Source organism: Mytilus galloprovincialis, chromosome 5, assembly GCF_965363235.1.
Source record: "Mytilus galloprovincialis chromosome 5, xbMytGall1.hap1.1, whole genome shotgun sequence".
Lineage (NCBI taxonomy): Eukaryota > Metazoa > Mollusca > Bivalvia > Mytilida > Mytilidae > Mytilus > Mytilus galloprovincialis.
Genome location: NC_134842.1, coordinates 84,064,348 through 84,089,699, shown reverse-complemented (window position 1 = coordinate 84,089,699; position 25,352 = coordinate 84,064,348). Strand labels below are relative to the sequence as shown.

Here is a 25,352-nt window from a genome sequence, read left to right as displayed (position 1 = left end):
ATGTTTTACAGAATACAGTTAAAAAGAATGGAAAGATATATACTAGTCTGATAGATAATACGAGGACCTCTGGTTTTTCAAAACTGTTGGATCAACAAGTTATTATAAACAGATAAATTGAAATGGGTTGCTTGTCGATTAACTTGAAGAAACCGGGGAACGAAACGCACACAAACAAGAAAGTTGTGTTTCTTTTTGATGGATTACATACCCGCTATTTTGTACTTGGAAAGCGCACCGAAAGGTAAATATTATCATGTACATATTTAAGAAGATGCTAGTGGTATACTTTTCACGAAAAAACATTTGAATTTATAAATTTCATCGCATCAGCATGCAAACCCGAAAATCAGTCTGACAAAGATCAGAAGATTGGCAAGAACGGACGAAAGTCAACTCGGCCCACTGCCAAAACGGCCTACTTTTTGAACAACACGTCTCCCTTTCTAAAAATGTCCCACTCTTGTTAAGGGAGCTACCATGCGAGTTTTATTGGAGGTGGGGGGTCACAGGCACTTGTCTCAGAAAAAAAAAATCCCTATATACCTAATATAACACATTAAGGTATATAGGATTTTTTTTTTTCTGAGACAAGTGCCTGTGTGGGGGGGTGCTTGGATGTTATTTGAAAAATATGCGGAACTGGAGTTCTGTCAACTTTAAAAAAAAAATGCAGGATAACATTTTTATCGTAGCCCCCACCCCATAAAAGTCAAGTGGTGGCTTCCTTACCAACTCGTTCTGCTTTGAAAAAAAATTGCCCTACTTATAAAAAGGGTTAAAATCTGTAAAATATAATACTCCTGCAAAGAATGGCCTTGCCCAACTTGCGTGACTTGGGTAAAATGGTAAAATCCAAATGAATATAAACTTTAATATTTAATTTATATAAAAAATAAAAGTCTGCAAATTTGCCCTTATTTACGTAAATTTGTACTTATCTAGACTACCTACATGTAGTTCAAATAATTATGACTTCTTGGAAGGCTATTACATTTTTTTTATTTGACGCCTTACATAATTAGTCATTAGAGTAAAGCGTCCAAAAAATAATAATAATAGCCTTTCAAGACATCATAATAATTTGGACTACTAGACTACCCAGAAATTAGAAAACACTGATATAAAAATTTAATATATACATAAAATTGATAATGGAAATGGGGAATGTGTCAAAGAGACAACAACCCGACCATAAAGCAGACAACAGCAGAAGGTCACCAACATGTCTTCAATGCAGCAAGAAATTCCGGAGGCGTCCATCAGCTGACCCCTAAACAAATATATATACTAGTTCAGTGATAATGAACGCCATACTAAACATGCTAAACTCCAAATTGTACACAAGAAACTAAAATTAAAAATAGTACAAGACTAACAAAGGCCAGAGGCTCCTGACTTGGGACAGGCGCAAAATTCAGGCGGGGTTAAACATGTTTATGAGATCTCAACCCTCTCCCTATACATGTACCTCTAGCCAATGCAGATGTATGATATCTATTGATTTAAATTGGTGTGTCATTTCTGAAACCATGATTGTGGATTCATAATTATTATTAAATTATTATGTACATGTAATTTATGTATTTATTTAGTGTATCATAATCTATTTGAACTTTTTTTTAGCTGACTCAAAATCAAGCTGTTTGGGCCTCCTCTTGTACATGGGAAGTGGACTCCTTGAGAAGGTGAAAGGTCTGCTTTACATGTACGTAATGTTAATATAAAAATACAAAAAAATGTGGTGATCATGGTGATAGTGAATGAGAAAATAGAGGAATTTTTAAAAGTGTAAATTCACTTTTTTCCACTTATAAATCTGTCATATTGTAATTTATATGATAATAATGTTTAAATTACATAATTATTTTCAAAATAAAATATTGTTTAACGAGAAAAGAAAACTCTCCACCAGAAATCAATTGACATCAAAGTTAACTGTTAACAACAATAGGTCATTTTACATCCTTCAACAATGACTATGAGCAAAGCCAATACTGCATATTCAGTTTTTAAGGACCCTACATGTATATGAGAATCACAAATTTGTAAATCTATTCAAACAAGAAAACTAAGAGACTGATTTATACAATGTAAAATATAAAAAACAGAACAAAAAAAAATAAGATAAACAGCAACATAAGACAAATCGAACCACTAAATTACACTTATTTAGTTAGAAATATGTGTCGGATGACCCCTCTTGCTAACTAACATGCCAACATGACTAAAAATAGAACATAGGGGTAAAATGCAGTTTTTGGCTAATACATGTATCTCTGAAAGCAGAAACTGAAGCATTCAGAGCAAATTTGACCTGGGGTTAAAATGTTTACCAGGTTAAGAAGAGCTATCCTTTTTTTTCAGGGAAAGTTTGTTGGTTTAGTTTAAAAGATCAAAACTAAGCCAATTTTGCAAGATCAAATATTAAATGCAATTTTGGCAGATATTATAACTTCATTTCATTAAACATTATTTCTTTTAGCATTTTCAATGAATGTACAAGTACAAGTACTTTGAGAAGTAGGAGAAGCTAAGCAACAGAACACAATTCATTTGGGTCATTTCTGTCTAGATTATATAGTGGATTCATAGATTGTCATATTGATTTATGTGCATATGAGCACAGAGGAGCAGTAGTCAATGAATAATTTTGTGATGAGAGGTATGTTTATATTAAAATGATGCCTAGTTTATTTGATAATTTTGCTCTCTTGTCAAACTTGGTAAATCATGTACATGTAGTTTCCAAGATTTATTTTAAAATTTGAGGTCATAGAGTTCCAAGTTTTGATTCTTGTTGTGGGCAAGTTTGAAAATTATCCATGTTAACAGTTAGAAGTGACAAATTATTTTTTTTACAAAACCATAAACAATTTGTAGTCCAGTCTAACTAAGATTTAACCCTTTCCTCCATGGAATTTTTTTTTTTACATACGTGATTCGCATAGGATTTTTTCAATAAAAAAAAAATCATCAGGTTTAAAGTATTAATGCATTGTGAAAACGAACATTTCATCAATGAAATTCAAGTCAGATATTCTCATGAATATCCTTTTCATATTGGATACAAATTTTTTTAAGTCTTTTTTAATATGCAGACATTTTGTAGTCAATGCATTTCAACTGAGGTACTACACAGGCGTCAAAAGACGTCATTATGGAGTAAAGGGGGTGGGGTCAAAAAGCGTCATTATGGAGGAAATGGTTAACCTCAAACTAATTAAAACAGAAAATGTTTTAGTTCTAATCTATAGCATTATGCCCTTTATATACACAGAAAAAAGTCCCATAAAATCTAACTGGAGGAAAACTCAAAAGTGGCATTTTATATTTCCTTTTGAAATTAACATTGGAAGGGGAGATAACTCTGCAAAAATGAGTCCTTTTTTGGTCAGTTTTTGGTTGATTTTCTTGAAATTTATGTAAAGGCTTAAGCACGATACTTTTATGGAGTTATAAGTTTGTATTTGACTAAATTATATAATCTCCTGCTCATGAAATGTACAAAACCGAAGTTTTACAGGTAGTTTTTTTTGTGTGCATTTTTCATTAAAGAAATTGCAAATTTGGAAGCTTTGAGACCATTTTGAAAAAATAATGTGAAAATTTGGTATTGTTTATATCTGTATATTATATTCTTTCAGCATCTTACTTGTCTAAAGAAACTTTAAACCACAAAATGAAGAATACATGCTTAATTATTTTTATCAAATTTGAGATTCTTTACCTTGACACCAAACAATAGGTATGGGCTTTGCTCATTGTTGAAGGCCATACAGTGACCTATAGTTGTTAATGTCTGTGTCATTTTGGTCTTTTGTGGATAGTCGTCTCATTGGCAATCATACCACATCTTCTTTTTTAGCTCACCTGGCCCGAAGGGCCAAGTGAGCTTTTCCCATCACTTTGCGTCCGTCGTCCGTCGTCGTCGTCCGTCGTCGTCGTCCGTCGTCGTTAACTTTTACAAAAATCTTCTCCTCTGAAACTACTGGGCCAAATTAAACCAAACTTGGCCACAACCATCATTGGGGTATCTAGTTTAAAAAATGTGTGGCGTGACCCGGCCAACCAACCAAGATGGCCGCCATGGCTAAAAATAGAACATAGGGGTAAAATGCAGTTTTTGGCTTATAACTCAAAAATCAAAGCATTTAGAGCAAATCTGACATGGGGTAAAATTGTTTATCAGGTCAAGATCTATCTGCCCTGAAATTTAAAGATGAATCGGACAACCTGTTGTTGGGTTGCTGCCCCTGAATTGGTAATTTTAAGGAAATTTTGCTGTTTTTGGTTATTTATCTTGAATATTATTATAGATAGAGATAATTTGTAAACAGCAATAATGTTCAGCAAAGTAAGATTTACAAATAAGTCAACATGACTGAAATGGTCAGTTGACCCCTTTAGGAGTTATTGCCCTTTATAGTCAATTTTTAACCATTTTTTGTAAATCTTAGTAATCTATTACAAAAATCTTCTCCTCTGAAACCACTGGGCCAAATTAAACCAAACTTGGCCACAATCATCATTGGGGTATCTAGTTTAAAAAATGTGTGGCGTGAACCGGTCAACCAACCAAGATGGCCGCCACGGCTAAAAATAGAACATAGGGGTAAAATTCAGTTTTTGGCTTATAACTCAAAAACCAAAGCATTTAGAGCAAATCTGACATGTAGTAAAATTGATTATCAGGTCAAGATCTATCTGCCCTGAAATTTTCAGATGAATCGGACGACCTGTTGTTGGGTTGCTGCCCCTGAATTGGTAATTTCAAGGAAATTTTGCTGTTTTTAGCTCACCTGACCTGAAAGGTCAAGTGAGCTTTTCTCATCACTTGGCGTCCGTCGTCCGTCGTCCTGCGTCCGTCGTCTGTCGTCCGTCGTCCGTAAACTTTTACAAAAATCTTCTCCTCTGAAACTACTGGGCCAAATTCTACCAAACTTGGCCACAATCATCCTTGGGGTATCTAGTTTAAAAAATGTGTGGCGTGACCCGTCAAACCAACCAAGATGGCTGCCATGGCTAAAAATAGAACATAGGGGTAAAATGCAGTTTTTGGCTAATAACTCAAAAACCAAAGCATTTAGAGCAAATCTGACATGGGTAAAATGGTTGATCAGGTCAAGATCTATCTGCCTTGAAATTTTCAGACGAATAGGACAACCTGTTGTTGGGTTGCTGCCTGTGAAATGGTTATTTTAAGGAAATTTTGCAGTTTTTGGTTATTATCTTGAATACTATTATAGATAGAGATAAACTGTAAACAGCAATAATGTTCAGCAAAGTAAGATCTACAAATAAGTCAGCATGATCAAAATTGTTAGAGGACCCCTTAAGGAGTTATTGCCCTTTATAGTCAATATTGAACAACTTTTCGTCATTTTTGTAACTTGTATAAAAATCTTTTCTAAAACGACTTGGCCAAATTTAACCAAACTTGGCCCCAATCATAATACTAGGGTATCTATTTTAAAAAAAAGTGTCTGATGACCCCGCCTACCAACGAAGATGGCCGACATCAGTAAACACATTAACAGGTGAGCGACACAGGCTCTTGAGAGCCTCTAGTTGGTTATTATCTTGAATATTATTATAGATAGATATAAACTGTAAACAGCAATAATGTTCAGAAAAGTAAGATTTACAAATAAGTCAACAAGACTGAAATGGTCAGTTGACCCCTTTAGGAGTTATTACCCTTTATAGTCAATTTTGAACCATTTTTTGTAAATCTTAGTTATCTTTTACAAAAATCTTCTCCTCTGAAACTACTGGGCCAAGTTCATTATAGATAGAGATAATTGTAAGCAGCAAGAATGTTCAGTAAAGTAAGATTTACAAACACATCACCATCACTAAAACACAATTTTGTCATGAATCCATCTGCATCCTTTGTTTAATAGACCAAGGTGAGCGACACAGGCTCTTTAGAGCCTCTAGTTATAATAACTTATGGTAAAGTAATTAATATTGTGCAATTGTAGTTATAATATAGGGTTATTGCATGAATATTGTCATGAGTAGAATTTTATATTGCACGAGCTTGCAAGTGCAATTTTTGTTCTACAAGGGACAATATTTCCCAATATTCATGCAATAATTTTGAAGATGTATTGCACAGGTGCAATATTATAGGGTTATTGCATGAATATTGGGGAATATTATCCCGAGTAGAATTTTATATTGCACAAGCTTGCGAGTGCAATATATGTTCTACGAGGGACAATATACCCCAATATTCATGCAATAACCCTTTTATTGTATAGCAATATAATATTTGAAAGTAAAAATTGGTTTAAACTACGAGTTTGTCATTGACACTGGTAGACCTATTTGGCAAATGACCGCGATTTTTGGCAAATCTCCGCGGAACGGATAATAAGTAGAGGTTCATCGTAAATTTTTCGTTTTACAGTATATTTTGCGGTTCTCCGGAGATTTTCCGTGTCTCAGGGAATTATCCGTTTGTCCGATTAAACTGGTGTGTATTGAGTCAGTGATAGAACCAGTGATGCGTGAGCGACGGTTATTAATAGATTGTTGTATAATCCGTTATCTGTGAGCAACGGTTATTAATAGATCGTTGTGATTATATACACTGTTTACAGTCAGATAAAAATAACCGTCTTATTACCCTTTTCAGTCGAGAAATAAAAAGCGGTGGTTTTGATATTAAAGTTACTTGCAATTTAAATATCGAATTTAGTTCAATAAAGAATAATCTATTTAAATGTGACCAATGAACAGGAAAATGCACGTGGTAACTTTGCAATACTACAAATATGTTCACCTTACAAAATTCTTCTTTATTGTCATGTTAAGATAAATCAGTTCCTGTAAAAACAGTAAAAACAGAGTCTTAATTACTGCAGATGCCGTAATCCGACATAATGTCATACTGATTTGACACTTGTCTAGTGTGAGTAACACCTGCTGTGATATTTTTGCAATACAACATGGACAAGCGGAAGGTCGTAAATCAATCTGTTGATCCGAATATAACTTTACCTGTACAGATATTTATTTATGGAGGATATCATAGATACAAAATTTAATAAATTGTATTGTATTCAATGGAGATAATTTAAATACAAAATATAATTTATTAAGACATATTTGCAGGTATACATTGAACATGTTTTCTCCAACCAAGAAGGTTTGATATTGAATGCTTTTTTTTTTTTTTTTTTTTTATCAAACTTCGATCTGATCAGTCTCGTAGATTATAAACGAGTAATTCGTTTATAGTTACACATTGTTACTCTTCTAACGTCTTTTTCTTTGTGCTATTAAAAAAAACACAATTTTCCACATCAGATCGACATTTATATATATATATGAATACTGGAAATCTTTTTCCGTCCGACACCACGCTCCCCACAAGAGCCCCAAGATATAATCATACCTGTCAATCACTAGCCGCAAGTTGAACATTTTGGTCAGCCTTCCTCGTGCTTTCAATTATGACATCGTTGCGAATTTATTTTTTTTAAATTGACATGTGAAAAGAATAAAGTGATGGGAAGTTTATTTTACGACCTATCAGAACTTCTTGTGATTCTAATAAGATTTTTCCTAGGCCGCATTTCTTTCTAACAAGAATTTTGTAAACGTTGTGTCGCGTGTGTTACTGTTTTCTAAACGATACACGAGTAGAAACAAGTACATCGTTTGATAAATCTTTAATGACCCTGTTTGAATTGTCAATAATGCATGCACATGTTGTTGGTAATCAGACTTTTTTACAAACGTAGAAACAAATACTTCGTTTAATCAGATTGAAGTTAGAAACAAATGCAGCGTTTGTACTAACAAACGACAAACTGCAGACGCATTTTTAGTGTTTGCATAGTTTGTCAAAGTTTATGTAAACTTTGCAAACGTATGCGTTTGAAAAAAATGATCAAAACATGTGCGAGCTTAGCCGTTTGCATCGTTTGTGTTAGAAAGAAATGCATCTTTACTGATGAGTCTGAATCCGTAACCGTCAAAATAGCATGCTTTACAAAAAGATCAGCCAATTCAAACGTTTCTTTACACAAAGATGATTTTAAGTACGTCATACATTACATGTAAATTAAACATTTATTTAAGTACATTTTTTTCGTATCTATCTTTTTCGTATCTATCAATTTGGTTACAGGGTTTATGCAAGTAAGTTGTACCGTGTGGTGCGTTTTCAGATTCATTTCTCAACAACTTCCTGTGAACCGAAATATTTCGGCGGGGGTATCAACGGCGGCAAGCTTACAGTTTAACTTGCTTAAATTTTATTTAAGTCAGTTTATTGAAATAAAATTGAAAATGGAAATGGGGAATGTGTCAAAGAGATAGCAACCCGACCATAGAAAAACAGCAGCAGAAGGTCACCAACAGGTCTTCAATGTAGCGAGAAACTCCCGCACCCGAAGGCGTCCTTCAGCTGGCCCCTAAACAAATATATACTAGTTCAGTGATAATGAACGCCATACTAATTTCCAAATTGTACACAAGAGACTAAAATTAAAATAATACAAGATTAACAAAGGCCAGATGCTCCTGACTTGGGACAGGCGGAAAAATGCGGCGGGGTTAAACATGTTTATGAGATCTCAACCCTCCCCCTATACCTCTAGTAGCCAAAGTAGAAAAGTAAACGCATAACAATACGCACATTTAAAATTCAGTTCTAAAGAAGTCCGAGTCTGATGTCAGAAGATTTAACCAGATAAAATAAACAAAATGACATTGTTTTTGCAGAAGATTAATCCAGACATTAACGTACTTTGGCTTCCCATTTGTTCCACTGTGTAGGATAACTTATTTACGCATTACATCATTAATTATTACCAATATTAAAATGCTGAAATGCAAGTTGGATACTTATTATTTTACTAATTTGCGTTTTGGTTCCGTTCAAATTTGCTGTTATAGCATGTGTAGATTCCTTGATTTTCATAACTTATCTAGTTTCAGTTGTTAAATACTAGTCAGTAAAGAGCTAAATATTTTGCCTTCCAGCAGAGCCAACAATTAAGCATCAGACGTATACGTGCATGATACATTAATCATATATATATGTAATATCAGTAATGGACTCCTAGACTTTTTCTCCTTTTATAGCCGACTATGCAGTATGGGCTGTGCTCATTGTTGAAGGCCGTACGGTGACCTACATGTATAGTTGTTAATTTCTGTGGCATATGGTCTCTTAACGAGAGTTTTCTCATTGGCAATCACACCACATCTTTTTTTTAAACGGACTCATTTAGCATTTGTTATATTCTCAACGGTTGAGAAAAACTCCATGGATGACAAGTCAACTGGGGTTTTGAGTTGAACATTTTGATTGTGTATGTTTATAAGGGTTTGAATAGGATTTATATAGAAGAAGAGAGAATATATATGGACAAAATGTGCACAACAAAGGGCCAAAAAAGTAAATAAAATAGACACCAAGAAAACAAAGAATATAGAATAATGGGGGAAAATATGAAGACTACAGAAAAATTACTTACAACTATAAGACAATATTCAAGACCCTCGTATGTGTTCAAATACAATCTGTATACACTATAGTATATATCTTGCTATAAAGTTCCGTTCTCAATGTTATTTGCTCGAGCATGACTGTCTGATTCTATTTAATTTTTAAATTGATGTCCAGTGGCAAACATTTCTAGAGTCGTGTCATTCAGGAAGTAAATACAAGAAAAAATGAATCTGTTCATGCGCGGGTTGGTTAAAAATAGAGCTCCCTACTTATATCTTGTTTAAAAAAATATTTATTTTACTCAGCTATCTTCAAGGCACTATCTTCTTCTGTTACATGAAATTGTGATACTGTGAAATTGACGGATTAGATTTTATTTTAGCCATGATTGCCAAAGTTTGAAGTAGTAGAGACAATTTCCGTGACCGGGGTTTGTTGCACTCTGTGGGTAAAATCCAGTAGTTTTTTTTTAGCCTACTGAGATTTTAATTACTTATTTTCGAATGATGGAACCATATCAAAATAATAAATTGAACACGGGTTTGACAGTCAGTAAACTGTCACACAAGAAATAGATTGAATGTTGCATGTACCCTAGTCCAATTTGTAATGTTGTCTTTACGTCCTTCCACATTCTTTTTTTTTTCAAAATCCGGGATCCGCTTTCGAATATATTATTATGGGAGTCTGTCAATGGAGCTAGAGATACATTTAACGACCTTGACTGGCTACACAACCCTTGCACGGTAGATAAATACATCATACACAGATACACTGGCTGGTTAAAGGGACAATAAACCAGAAGTGTAAATTGCCCCAGGTATTTTAAGTATATTGTGTGTAATGTGTCAACAGCCACGTGTTAGTGAATTCACAGTCGCTTGTATTTTAGTGATATATGTATGAAAAAAAATTTAAAAAAATACTGTTATATGTATAATATATATGAAAATTAAAAAAAAAAAAAAACTGTTATATGTATAATATAATTCAAGCGACTGTGGTGAATTCAAAGATAATCAAAATGATCTAATTCACGTGGTAATCTACCATACAGCTACGCATCATCGCACATCGCAAACAACTAGCTTTGCATTGTAAGATATTTAATTATACCCCTGCTTTGAAAAAAGGGGGGGGGGGTATACTGTTCTACCTCTGACCGTCAGTCCGTCAGTCCATCCGTCCGTCAGTCTGTCAGTCAGTCCGTCCGTCCCATGAATATTTTTCGTCACATTTTTTGTCAGGAACTACACTACCAGGATTTCTGAAATTTGGTTTCAGGCTTGATATAAGTCAGCTACACTTGGAACTTGATGCGTTTTCAGATTCATCACTCAACAACTTCCTGTTTACCGAACACTTGTTTGATTTTACACATGATAGCCAAGTTGAAAATTTTTCGTCACATTTTTCTCAGGAACTACAATACAAGGATTTCTGAAATTTTGTTTAAGGGTTAATATAAGCCAGCTATACCGTGGTAACCAAGGTCTGTCGTTTTTAACTGTTTATATGGGAATTGGTGAAGGTCTGTCGTTTTTAACTGTTTATATGGGAATTGGTGAAGGTCTGTCGTTTTTAACTGTTTATATGGGAATTGGTGAAGGTCTGTCGTTTTTAACTGTTTATATGGGAATTGGTGAAAAAGTCATAGTTCAAAGTCATAAATGAGCGTAAATAAGTGTTCCGTGAAAATTGTTTTCGAAAATCTAATTTGTTCATAATTCTTTTATGTAATAAACTTATTTAAATAAATTTGTACCTTCCCTTGTCTGATCACCAGCATGGCTAAATGTATTACTCCCAAATGTATTGTGAGGTGACACGTTCAGGTATTCAAGCGATTTCCTGTCGGACTTGCAAGTTCATGCATCGCTTCACTTCTAAGGGTATTGATCAGTGTATACGACCGATAACTTGTAACTTTCCATTTTGAACTATCAGGTGTATAGTATAAATCTCTGTCTTGCGTGTCCGATATACTAGTCATTACTAAACGCATAAGCTTGTTTATAAATTACATTTCTGTTGTAAAGAATATTATTTATAAAACTCTAAATAATTCCAAAAAAAAAAAAGATTTGATAAAATAAAAATCTGTTTTCACATTTTTTTCCAAGGGTAAATTTGGGGAAATGTAAGTACTCGTTCTCAAAAGTGAAGGACAGTTTGAAACATACAAGAAATATTGATTTAACAAACAATACGCAGTTATCGACCATTCTTTTATACGCCTTGATAGAAAGTTACGGAACTATAGATAGTTGCAATTCAAAATTATATACATTTTTACATTGAACATAAGAAAGACACATACATTTTGTTTATTTGGGTTAAAAGTTTTGTAAATAAACTAGTCCTCGTATGACAACAGTATGTTATCATGGGATGTCGATGGACGAAGAAGAAGAAGAGAACTTATTTGAATTAAATACAGGTCGATATTTAACTTGCTTTGGGTTCATCGAAGTTATGGACATAGTAAAATCACAGATTTCTATTTCAACAATATTGTTCTCGAACAAAGGAAGGAGTTGTCATCACAATTGTTGGCTATAATGTATAATGATGTGAACATGGTTCTGAAAGTACATTATGCAAAATTTCCTGTTCCGACATGCATGTTATATATGCCACTGGACAAACACTAATTATCCCCAAGGGATGTGAATATTTTGCTGGAAAACTATTGAGTATCAAAGTTTCAAATTAATTTCGGGATGTATTTTCCTTCTTGGTATTCAATATTCAATAACAGAAAAAAAGAATAAACTGCTTGTCCGCTTAATAGGGATATTCTTGTTATAGTTATATTAAAAAATAGGGATATATGACATTAAATTGGTTCTGTCTTTTTTTTTTAAACATCGTTAAAAAGATGTGTGTCTAAGGTGAACGACACAAGAACCCTGTAATACTAGTACGAGAGCATATAAACATTCCTTCTCAATAATATGGTTGTATTGGAAATCTTTTCATACAGATTGACAACTCATGGTCCGATATGCATGTAATATTTGCCACATGACGCCCATAGTTCTTTCTACCATCATCATCTTATTCTTTGATATTGCTGTAAACATCGATGGTTCACACCCAAACAAAAGGTAAACGGACAGAAAGTCACAGGACAAAAAGTCACAGGACATAAAGTCACAAATTTGGTAGGACAAAAAGTCACAGGACAAAAAGTCACAAATAATTTATTGACAATTGTTTTAATATATAAGAATATATCTTGAAATATTTACTTTTAAATACATATATTCATATTAAAGTTTAGGAAATGTGTCATTATACTTGAAAAATGAAGATTTATTTAATTTTAATCATGCAAAAGATGTTTTTCTTGGCACCATGAAGCCATTTAAGTGCCAAGTCACTTTGACATTTTGTTTTTTTAACAATTATTTGATAATCTTTGATATTTTTTTGATATATTTTGTTTAAAAAGTTGGTTTATATACAATAGTTTAAGAAAAATACAAAAATGTTTTTGTAGAAATAAGCGTTATTTATTCAAAGAAAATAATCAGAAAAAATGAATTGTGACTTTTTGTCCTGTGACTTTTTGTCCGTGACTTTTTGTCTGTGACTTTTTGTCCTGTGACTTTCTGTCCTACATTCAAACAAAATGGGAGTAATGTACCTTCTGATAGCTTCTCCGTGTTATACACTTGTGAAACTTAATATATAGACGAAATTTCGGTATTGAAATGAATCTAAATCTCACAAACAGGATTTTTAAATAACGATTTTGAGCAATCGTTGTAGGTTCATGAATATTCATATGGTGCTTTTCTTAAGGGCCAATTGGAAAAAACGTATCTTTAAATAAAGTTTACATTTATATTAAACATATTCCTCAGAAATCAGTTATCATAAAACCATACGAGTTATGATAAACCTTGATAAAACACAGTTCTGTTATCATAAAACATAAAAGAATGCACTATGTAAACTGGAGTAAAATTATGAGAGTTCTAAGCACTGTACATGTACTATAGTAAAGTTGTAAGTCTGTTCTGTCACAAAACTTGTAAGCGATGGTCCATGCAGTTATATTCATGTCTGGAAATTTTCTTGGCTGTTTATCCAAAAGATATAGTCTGGGGTTTTTCTGTTTCCCATCGTTTTTTGAGAAATGCATTCAAGAGTGAATCGTTAACTGGGTAAAAGACCAGTGGCAAATATCTCTCTGTTCGTTCTGTCGATTTGGGAAGATATTTTCTAATTCATTTGAAAATATCTATATGTGTTTGCAATGTTCAATGCTTGGACTTTGAAAAGGCGCTAATAAAGCTAACTAAATATTATTTTGATAAAAGAGGTAATACAACAAATTTAATTTTTCAAACAAATAATTCTGTAAACATCGCGTGTAAGGGTTTACTCGGAGTTAAAAGAAAAGACAACAGGGCAAATCTGATGAAAAAAAAATCCCGAAAATTCGTAGTAACAGGAAATTAAACAGTAATTGAAACCCCCTCCTCAAACAAATGTACCTCATGACCTGTATTATGCTGAGGTACAATTTATTTGGTGAAAAAAATATAGAATGCTGGAAGTGTTTCGATGTGCTATTGGAAAATCCTTTGAAAAAAATGGGTAGGGTTCACCAGGCCACGGCTTAGGTAGCACTTCACAGAAAATATAGTTACAATTGAGCCACAGAATGTTGAATAACCTTCCAACCCTGGCCTTCTAATACGTTAGGCCAACTGTTAGTGTCATACATGCAAAACTACAGACCTATCTACGGAGTGCTACCATACTCACATGCTCCCGATACTAGTATGTTGAAGAAGTAATGAAATTAATAGAACCAGAGCCGGATTTAGTGGGGAATGGCGTTGATGAGAGTTTTTAATAGTCTTGATTTGATTGATTGATATACATGGAAGTTTTTAACGACACTGACTCAATGACTGGCTATACAACACATAGAAGCTTTTGACGACATTGACTGCCTAAACAGCCCTTTGAGTTTCTCAGTCGGCTATAAAGGGGGAATGACACGGTGTCCGCCCTCTTTTGTTGAAAAATAAATATTGATTATATAGGGAATCACTTGAGAATGACTGGAGCTGGTCCTCTCATGACATTATCTCCCCTCTCCTTATATATAAAAAAAATCTGGATCTGCCACTGAGAACAAGTTTAATAAATTAAAAAAAGAATGTGTCACTAGTATACACGGATGCCCAATCCGCACTATCATTTTCTATGTTTAACAGACCAAGGACTTTCTTTAATTAGTATAGAAAGTCCGAGTGGACTGAGGAAATGAGGTAATTCTAATTTGGCATTAAATTTAGAAAGATCATATCATTGTGAACATGTGTACTAAGTTTAAAATTGATTGGATATCAACTTCATCAAACACTACCTCGACCAAAAACTTCAACCTGAAGCGGGACAGACGGACGAACGAACAAACGAACAGACAGACCAGAAACAATGCTGAGAATGGAACATCCAAAGTATATATTTTTAATCTTTATTGCAAAATTACACCCATAAGGGTCAAGCAATATAAACAAACATTGTAATATAAGGTAATCTTATACACTCCCACTCCTGAAACACAAACAAAATTAAAAGTCATCTGATTGCAATCTTATAACTGTTAATACTGATGAAGTCGCTTTATCATTGATTTATAAGATACAAGTTGTGACCTTCGAAATTGTTTTATATTATTTTATTTGTATATTTTCCTATAGACTTTTAAGGTACCTCCGTTGTCCTTAAAAAAAATCCCTTCCATAATATCCAAAACTTCATCGTTGATTTGAAAAAAAAATGATTTTAGATTTTCGATTATCAATTGAAATGAACCTACTAGAGCCTCAACTTTCAAGCGCACAATCATTACACATCACTTTAACCCTGAGTTGACATTCCACAATCGGTCAGTAACATCACCTGTGTTTATAGTTACAGGGTATTTCCCGCCGTTGGACAATCCCGTGCAGTCGACACAATTGATTTGTAACATTCTCTATTATGAGCGAGGTCAAGTTTTAGATCAAGTTAATTACATTTTTTTTTAACGTTAATTATTTAATTATTAAAAAAAAACGTATCATCATTTCTTTTCTTTTCTTTTCTTTTTTGCTAGTATAGTAAATAAATCTCAATCCCGGGATGTAGATACACTTAACATTAGACCTGGAAGTGCCTTCTTATATAATGGAGAAACTGTCTTTCACATTAAAATTTGCTCAGGCATATTTTAAATTTTGTAATAAGATGATTGATTGTTGGTTGTTTAACTTCCAGTGGCAAATATTCCATAAATGTCAGGACGAACTTAGTTTTAAGATCGAACTCTCAAAAGATAATTGAAAAACAGTAATGATGACAGAAGAACTTTGATACGTGTGAAATAACCATCCAATCTTTTAAATATAACTTATTTATATTTCAAAAAGTAACAGATTAGTTTACAAGACGTGCATTGACGTACTTTCATATCTTTAAAATAGAACTTCTTTGTCTAAAAGACAACCCACGAGTTGTCGAAATCCAGTTGCATGCATACTATATACATACATATGCATATTATGCATCGACGATCGTTGTATTACGTAACATACTGCTATACCAATTGACCCCTGATATCAACTAAGGTTAGAACTTCCTCCAGGCCGTTCATATTATTTTTGTTCCAATAAACGGTTCTTGAATCAATTATAATTTCTGAAGTATTTACGATGAAAGCATTATTCTCAAATCGTCTTACACAATGATAAAATTGTATTTATACCACAATTGAAAAGTAATTTAATAAAACAAATGACAGATGAACTGATTAATTATAAAGATGAATGTATGTCCATATGCTCATATATATATACACATTCGGACTAAAATTCGCAACTTGTTATTATCTCATCGTAGCATATTGTTAATTTTGCTAATCTATGCCTTCAACCCCAAGAGGTATAAATGTGCATTTCATTCTGAAAGATTAATAGATCAGCAGGTGATCAAGACCGTTTTAAAAATTCCTATTTGCCAATGAAGTTTAAATGATCTGCGTCCTCAGAAATACACATGTATTTTTCCACCATAAAAGTAAACCTTTAACCCCGAGAAATATATAATCTGTTTCTCTCTAAATTTACAGAAACATTATGTGATAAATTTTTGAAAATTCCTTATATCTCAATCGATTAATGATACTAGTAGTTCTGTAAACTTCTACATATATCACAATCTGTACCTCAATACAACCGTCCCTCACACTTAACGGATTATACAACGATCAATTAATGATTGAACGTCGCTCACGCATAACGGATTATACAACCGACCTTTTAATAACCGTCGCTCACGCATCACTGGTTCTATCAATGACTCAATACACACCCGTTTTATCGGACAAACGGATAATTCCCTGAGACACGGAAAATCTCCGGAGAACCGCAAAATATTCTGTAAAACGGAAAATTTACGATGAACCTCTATTTATTATCCGTTCCGCGCAGATTGGCCAAAAAACACCGATTTTTTTACAAAAATCACGGTGATTTTCCAAATAGGTCTGCCAGTGTGATGACGTCATGATTTTTTGAAGATTTATTGCACTAGTGCAATATTATATAGAATTTATTGCACGCTAACTTTTAGTTATTTTTTGTGGGAAATATTATATTGCTATGCAATAATAGAATTTATTGCACGCTAACTTTTGGTTACTTTCTGTGGGAAATATTATATATTGCTATGCAAAAATTCTTATAATTAGTGCTTCACTTAAATGTTGACAAGTTTCTTACTCCTTGATACAGGTCCTAATTTGGATTGAAAATAAATATTTGACATATTATATGTTTCTGAATTAATGAAGTCAAAGAACTTGAAATTGGTTACACAGCTACTTTTGCATCTATGTACTATTTCTGAACCAAAAAATATGTAGTACTGTAGCTTCGGAGGCAACGGCATCAACAATGTATTAGTTTGTGATTAGGTCTAGTTTATGGTGAACCACAAGTGATAATGTGATAGGATAATCATATTTGGTATGCTGTTGTATAAGCATTGGCACATCTCATTTCCATGGAGATTATTTGGCCCTGCCTTCTCAGTCATGGTCTATTGACTTCGAAACTTTTGCTTATTTTACATGTATTAGTTTGTGATTAGGTCAGTTTATGGGGAACCACAAGTGGTAGGTCAATGATATTTGGTATACAGTTGTACATTGTATAAGCATTGGTATATCTCATTTCCATGGAGATAATTTGGCTCCACCCCCTTAGTCATGGTCTATTGACTTTGAAACTTATCTTAGTTTTCATGTATTAGTTTGTGATTAGATCAGTTTAAGATAAACTGCTTATGTTTAGTCAATAATATTTGGTATGCAAATTTATTGACATTTGCATGTATTGTTTCCAGGGAGATTATATAGCCCCACCCCCTCATCATGGTTCATTGACTTTGAAACTTTTACATAGTTGACACGTTAATGTTTGTAATTAGGTTTGGGAACGACTTATAATAAGTCAATGGTATTTGGTATGCAGTTGTATTAGCATTGGCACATCTCATTTACATGGAGATTGTTTAGCCATGTAACTCAGTCATGGTTCATTGACTTTGAATATTTGCATAACTTGTGTAAGATGTTAAAGTATTGCTATTTTGATTTCAACATTTGCATATAATCAAAATTACCCAAAAAGGCGAGACATATCTCTGTGATAACAGTTTATTCATGTTATTACACCGTTACATTTTCAAATCTCTTCAAGTTACGATTTTCAAACATGGAATAATATGATCACTGTGGGTATTATTTGTACAAAAAATTATAGTACAAAACAAGTACATGTACTGTACAATACATATACCGTACCTAAATGTTACAATAATTTTTAAGTAAAGAAAGTTATGATACTAAATATCAAAAGTAAATGTCCAGTACTACAGATTTTAAGTACAGAAACATTATATATTTACCTATGCAAAAGTAGCAGTTTATATGAATTCAAGAATTGAAACTACATGTATATTCAATTAAATATTTCTTGCTGTTGTGCAATACACTGGGCTGTTGCGCAATAATTGGTTAATCTGTTGTCAGACTGCAAACAAACAATAATTTCTCAATGTCACATGTATATCAGAAATTTATAAAAAGAAAACTAAAAGGAGGTTTTCTTAATAGCTATAAATCAGTCATCAAAGTTTAACGAAATTTTAAGGATACATGTATTTCCAAAAACTTGAAAGTCACCCCTTTTCTTATGACATGTATGAAGAAAATCTTATAACTCAGAAACTGACAAACTTAAATTTATAAAAATCAAATGGGAGCTTACAACAAAAAATATGAACAATTTAACTAAGTTTCATGATATTCAGCATTTTTATGTCCCACTCAACGAAGTTTTGGGGGGTATAATGTTTTTGACCTGTTTGTCTGACGTCAAGTCCTGTTTCTTGTCATCACAACTGTTCTCAAACCACACAACAGAATTTCATGAAATCTTTTTAGATCATAAGGACATACAATTTAGATGTGCATATCGACAGGAAATTAAGATTCAATTTTTTTTCTAGGCGTTAAGCCCCTTTGAACTTATTTGCTTTAATGTACTACTTCAACAGTTTGTTATTGTAACTCCCCTGAATCCACACAACAGAATTTCATGAAACTTTGTAGATAATAAGGACATACTATGTAGATGTACATATCGACAGGAAATTACAATTCATTTTTTTTCTAGGAGTTATGTCCCTCTGAACTTATTTGCTTTATTACTACTTTAACAGTTTGTCATTGCAACTCCTCTGAATCCACACAACAGAATTTCATGAAACTTAGTAGATAATAAGGACATACTATGTAGATGTGCATATTGACAGGAAATTATGATTCAATTGAAGTTTATCAATTGCCAAGGTACATTGAAAAGTTGGTCTTTTATTAAAATCTGCACATATATAGGATTTTTTTATAAGCTTAAACTTGATCTTCTTTCTGTTGTTAGCTTACATTTTGTTTCAATTTACTTAAAAGTAAAAGTATATAGGAAAGGTATAAATTAGTGAGCATCGGTTCATACTACATGTAGTTTTTGTCTGGACTTCTTGATTAATTTATATATATATATACAATTTTAGCTTGTTACCAAATGAAAGGAAAGGACATTATTGGCAAGGATTGATATTACTGGTGAACATGTATGTCATGTAGGTGTGAATGCCCTTCAAAACAGACCTGATATCAAAGTAAGTTCATCTGTAGAATTGCAGTTAATTTAAATAATTTTATGTTATCTACCTAAAACTGTTTCAAGTTTAATTGTACATGTACACTGTTGCTTATTTTTCTCACTTTCTGATTCAATGCATGCATTAAGCCTTACTCTCGCCTCCTTCTGCTCCATACACACACACTTGAGATGTCAGAAATTCAGACTATCATAGCATTTACATTACAAACTTACCTAGTCAGACTGGCCTATATTATGTATTGATAAGTTAACGTTGTAATCATTTAGAAAACATAAAATATTTGCCACTGGACATTCAAATAAGCAAAAAAAAAACAACCAGTTAATGATTTTGCATTAACAGAATGAATTTGCAAACGGGTGGAATCAGAAAAAATGAAGATTTTAACATATTGGGGCATATTGTTTCCCCCATTATATTTAGGAAAGTAAATTAAATGTCAAACCAACAAGTTCAATACCAGCTAACTTGCAGCCAAATTTCATTTAGATATCTTGTACCAGCCAAAAGTTTTATTAAAAAAACATGTCAAATTTGTCAGGAGTGTGACGCTTTTTGTGTGACAGGATTTTTTTTTAATAATTTACATGTTGAGTAAAAATTATTATGATGAATGCATGTATATGAAGATGGTTTATAATCATTCTTCAATACTAGGTTTTGTAGATTATAGATTGGTGTTATCATTGCACAAATATTATGTAAATAAATATACATTGTGAAAAGGTATGTACCAAAAATTAATATTGGCAAAATTTGATAATTTCTAAATTAAAGTGTTATGGTTGTATTTTAAAGGAGTATTTGTGTGTAAAACTGGTAAGTATTTATTGTATACATGTATAAGCTATCCACAAAAGGCTATACAGACATCCTGAGGTGCATAATTCACATATTGGATTAACTTCTATACAAGCACCCAAAAATGTCAGGAGTGTGACAACTGTCTTTAAACATGTACCAAAGAATACATAGGACTTAAATATGTTCTTCTTCTTTAATTTTCAGTAGTGGCTATTCCAAAGAGAAGAAAAAAATTTATTACAACTGTGATATGTTTATATCATAGATGTGGGAGTGCATTATATATGTCAGGAGTGTGACGCTTTTTTTAAGGCATTTTCTGTCAATTCATAATTTCACAAGGACAAGTTCAACAGGTTTCTTTGTGTTAGAAATGTTAAAACAAAGTTATATTCCTATCATTTACCTCTTAAATGTGTTATTTATCATGATTGTTTTGACACAATAAGTTTTAATTAGTCATTTTTCTATTTTTTGTGCACAGTAATGCAAATTTATCAAAGGAAATAAGTGTGTACAACTATAAAATCATATAGGAAAGTGAGGAAATGAATTTTGTACAAAATAGAACAATCATTTTGAATTTAAATGGTATATTTAAAGATGTTTCAAGGATTAACCATTCAGATGTAATTCGTCACACTCCTGACATGAATTTAACAATTTAAGAAAAATATGAAAATTAGCTTTATTTTTAGGACAGATAGTTGAAAGACAGCTAGTAATTTAGAAACTTTTGGTAAATCTTCCATTCCTTAAAACATCCACTAGACTTGCTGACATAAGCCAGGCAAAATTATCTGGAAGAAATGATTCAAAGAAAGAGACTTGGAAAGAGAAAACCCGCAAATATTGGCTGAATATAAAATTAAAAAATTATCAGAGGAAGTTGGACAATCTTAAACAAAATAAAAAACTACAAAACCATGCTAACAAAAAAAGGCTTAAAGAAAGAAGAACTTTGAATTCCAAATTTGATCAACAATATAAAGAAAAACAAAGGCAGTAGCAGAAAAACAGTAGAAAAAAAGGAAGAAAGATAAAAAAGAAGTTGGGTTGAATAAGGACTTAGAATCGAACAAAAACAGCTCAAAAATTCAAATGAGAACAGATCTGTAACTGTGTCAGATTCCAGATCTACAGTGAGAAAACCTGCACAACACACAAGAAAACAACTGCCACAAAACCCAAATGCTTGGACGAGTTCTTTGAAACACATCATAAACAAGAATGTGTCCAAAGTACACGGATGCCCCACTCAATCATTTTCCATGTTCCATGGACCGTGAAATAGGGTAAAAATCTAATTTGGCATTAAAATTAGAAAGATCATATCATAGGGCACATGTATACTAAGTTTCAAGTTGATTGGACTTCAACTTCATCAAAAACTACCTTGACCAAAAACTTTAACCTGAAGCCAAAAACTTTAACCTGAAATTTGCACTATCATTTTCTATGTTCAGTGAACCGTAAAATTGGGGTCAAAACTCTAATTTGGCATTTAAATTAGAAAGATCATATCATAGGGCACATGTATACTAAGTTTCAAGTTGATTGGACTTCAACTTCATCAAAAACTACCTTGACCAAAAACTTTAACCTGAAGCCAAAAACTTTAACCTGAAGCCAAAAACTTTAACCTGAAATTTGCACTATCATTTTCTATGTTCAGTGAACCGTAAAATTGGGGTCAAAACTCTAATTTGGCATTTAAATTAGAAAGATCATATCATAGGGCACATGTATACTAAGTTTCAAGTTGATTGGACTTCAACTTCATCAAAAACTACCTTGACCAAAAACTTTAACCTGAAGCCAAAAACTTTAACCTGAAGCCAAAAACTTTAACCTGAAATTTGCACTATCATTTTCTATGTTCAGTGAACCGTAAAATTGGGGTCAAAACTCTAATTTGGCATTTAAATTAGAAAGATCATATCATAGGGCACATGTATACTAAGTTTCAAGTTGATTGGACTTCAACTTCATCAAAAACTACCTTGACCAAAAACTTTAACCTGAAGCCAAAAACTTTAACCTGAAGCCAAAAACTTTAACCTGAAATTTGCACTATCATTTTCTATGTTCAGTGAACCGTAAAATTGGGGTCAAAACTCTAATTTGGCATTTAAATTAGAAAGATCATATCATAGGGCACATGTATACTAAGTTTCAAGTTGATTGGACTTCAACTTCATCAAAAACTACCTTGACCAAAAACTTTAACCTGAAGCCAAAAACTTTAACCTGAAGCCAAAAACTTTAACCTGAAATTTGCACTATCATTTTCTATGTTCAGTGAACCGTAAAATTGGGGTCAAAACTCTAATTTGGCATTTAAATTAGAAAGATCATATCATAGGGCACATGTATACTAAGTTTCAAGTTGATTGGACTTCAACTTCATCAAAAACTACCTTGACCAAAAACTTTAACCTGAAATTTGCACTATCATTTTCTATGTTCAGTGAACCGTAAAATTGGGGTCAAAACTCTAATTTGGCATTTAAATTAGAAAGATCATATCATAGGGCACATGTATACTAAGTTTCAAGTTGATTGGACTTCAACTTCATCAAAAACTACCTCGACCAAAAACTTTAACCTGAAGCGGGACAGACGGACGAACGGACGAACGAACGGACGAACGGACGCACAGACCAGAAAACGTAATGCCCCTCTACTATCGTAGGTGGGGCATAAAAATGCTACACCCAGAAGGGCCTTCTAGAAGGGATCATTTATAAGCATTTTTGTTTTGTGGCAATTGTTTTCTTGTTTGTTGTGCAGGTTTTCTCACTGTAGATCTGGAATCTGACACAGTCACAGATCTGTTCTCATTTTAATTTTTGAGCTGTTTTTGTTCGATTCTAAGTCCTTATTCAACCCAACTTCTTTTTTATCTTTCTTCCTTTTTTTCTACTGTTTCTCTGCCACTGCCTTTGTTTTTCTTTATATTGTTTATAAAATTTGGAATTTGAAGTTCTTCTTTCTTTAAGCTTTTTTTTGTTAGCTTGGTTTTATAGGTTTTTATTTTAAGATGGTCCAACTTCCGCTGATCAATTTTTAATTTCAGATTCAGCCAGTATTTGCGAGTTCTCTCATTCGAAGTCTCTTTCTTTGAATCATTTCTTCTAGAAAATTTTGCCCTGCTTATTTCAGCAAATCTGGTAGATGTTTTAAGGAATGGAAGGTTTACCAAAAGTTTCTTCATTTTACTAGCTGTCTTTCAATTATCTGTCCTAAAAATAAAGCTAATTTTCATATTTTTCTTAAATTGTTAAATTCATGTCAGGAGTGTGACGAATTACATCTGAATGGTTAATCCTTGAAACATCTTTAAATATACCATTTTAAATCAAAATAACTGTTCTATTTTGTACAAAATTCATTTCCTCACTTTCCTATATGATATTATAGTTGTACACACTTATTTCCTTTGATAAATTTGCATTACTCAGTGCACAAAAAATAGAAAAATGACTAATTAAAACTGATTGTGCCAAAACAATCATGATAAATAACACATTTAAGAGGTAAATGATATGAATATTACTTGGTTTTAACATTTCTTACACAAAGAAACTTGTGGAACTTGTTCTTGTGAAATTATGAATTGACAGAAAATGCCTTAAAAAAGCGTCACACTCCTGACATATATAATGCACTCCCACATCTATGATATAAACATATCACAGTGGTAATGATTTTTTTCTTCTCTTTGGAATAGCCACTTCTGAAAAATAAAAAAAATAAAACATTTAAGACCTTTGTGTTCTTTGGTAGATGTTTAAAGACAGTTGTCACACTCCTGACATTTTGGGGTGCCTCTCTTTGTGTTTTTTTTAAATGGTCCTAAAAAGAAAGTCCTGTTCTATGGGTAAAGATATCAGAAAATAAAATCAATGATATAGCAATGTGTTTAGTGATTTTTTGTGAAAGTTTAAAGCATTTTTCAATCTTTATAAAATATGTCAGGAGTGTGACAAAATACTGAAAATAGAAGGCTTTTTCTACATACAATTACATTAAAACGGTACAATGAAATGACATTTTGTTTTTTGCAAATGATCACAAAATCTCAGGGCTTTCAAAGTTTACTATTGTAACTGAAATATATTAAGATTCTTTTTATTGGCAAAAACTTCAATCACTAGTTACTATTATTTTTTTCAAATTAAGCTATTCAATTTGATTGTTATTATATGATTTAGCAGAAAAGATGGAAATTTTGGTTTTAAAATTTTCCTTTTTATATTGACTTTCATTTGGAAAAGGTCTGAGCAATGTTTTCTTGACTGTTTTATTACAAAACTTGTTTTTAAGTAGTATGGTTTCTGTTAAATATTTTTGAGATGTATGCTATTAAAATTTAAGATTATTCAATGTGTCTGTTTCGTTCGGCCTGAAACTTTGGAATTATAAAATTTAAAGTATTGGTAATAGGGCAAGACAAAAAGAAATACAAAATATTAAGTTTGAAATTGGACCCCCCATGTCACACTTTTGCTTCATTTTTTCTGATTCCACCCAAACATATAGCAATTAGCTTATGTAATTCATGGAAGTTAGATTTATATTCTTTATGAATATTTTATTTCAGTTACCATCACAGTGAACATGGTGAAGAATAACCAATACCATGAATACAGGACATAGAAGACTACCTCACAAACTTGGGAATTTTACAAAAAATAGAACGTTTAAATTTACAAAGAAGACATTTATTTTGACATTCATAGACTTGGAAAGTAAAGAAATTATAATGTGAATATAAATCCTTGGAAATAAAATTTTTAACTTTGAAGAA

The 25,352-nt window shown here is 32.5% G+C and overlaps 2 long non-coding RNA genes across 2 annotated transcripts; both read left to right on the top strand.

Moving 5' to 3' along the window:
- LOC143076558 (uncharacterized) lies at positions 1-25,352 on the top strand. Its single transcript, XR_012978693.1, has 5 exons — positions 1-244; positions 1,627-1,708; positions 2,486-2,665; positions 19,622-19,729; positions 25,146-25,352. It is a non-coding gene; the product is annotated as an uncharacterized LOC143076558 (long non-coding RNA).
- On the top strand, positions 10,647-11,233 carry LOC143074780 (uncharacterized). Its single transcript, XR_012978079.1, has 2 exons — positions 10,647-10,967; positions 11,085-11,233. It is a non-coding gene; the product is annotated as an uncharacterized LOC143074780 (long non-coding RNA).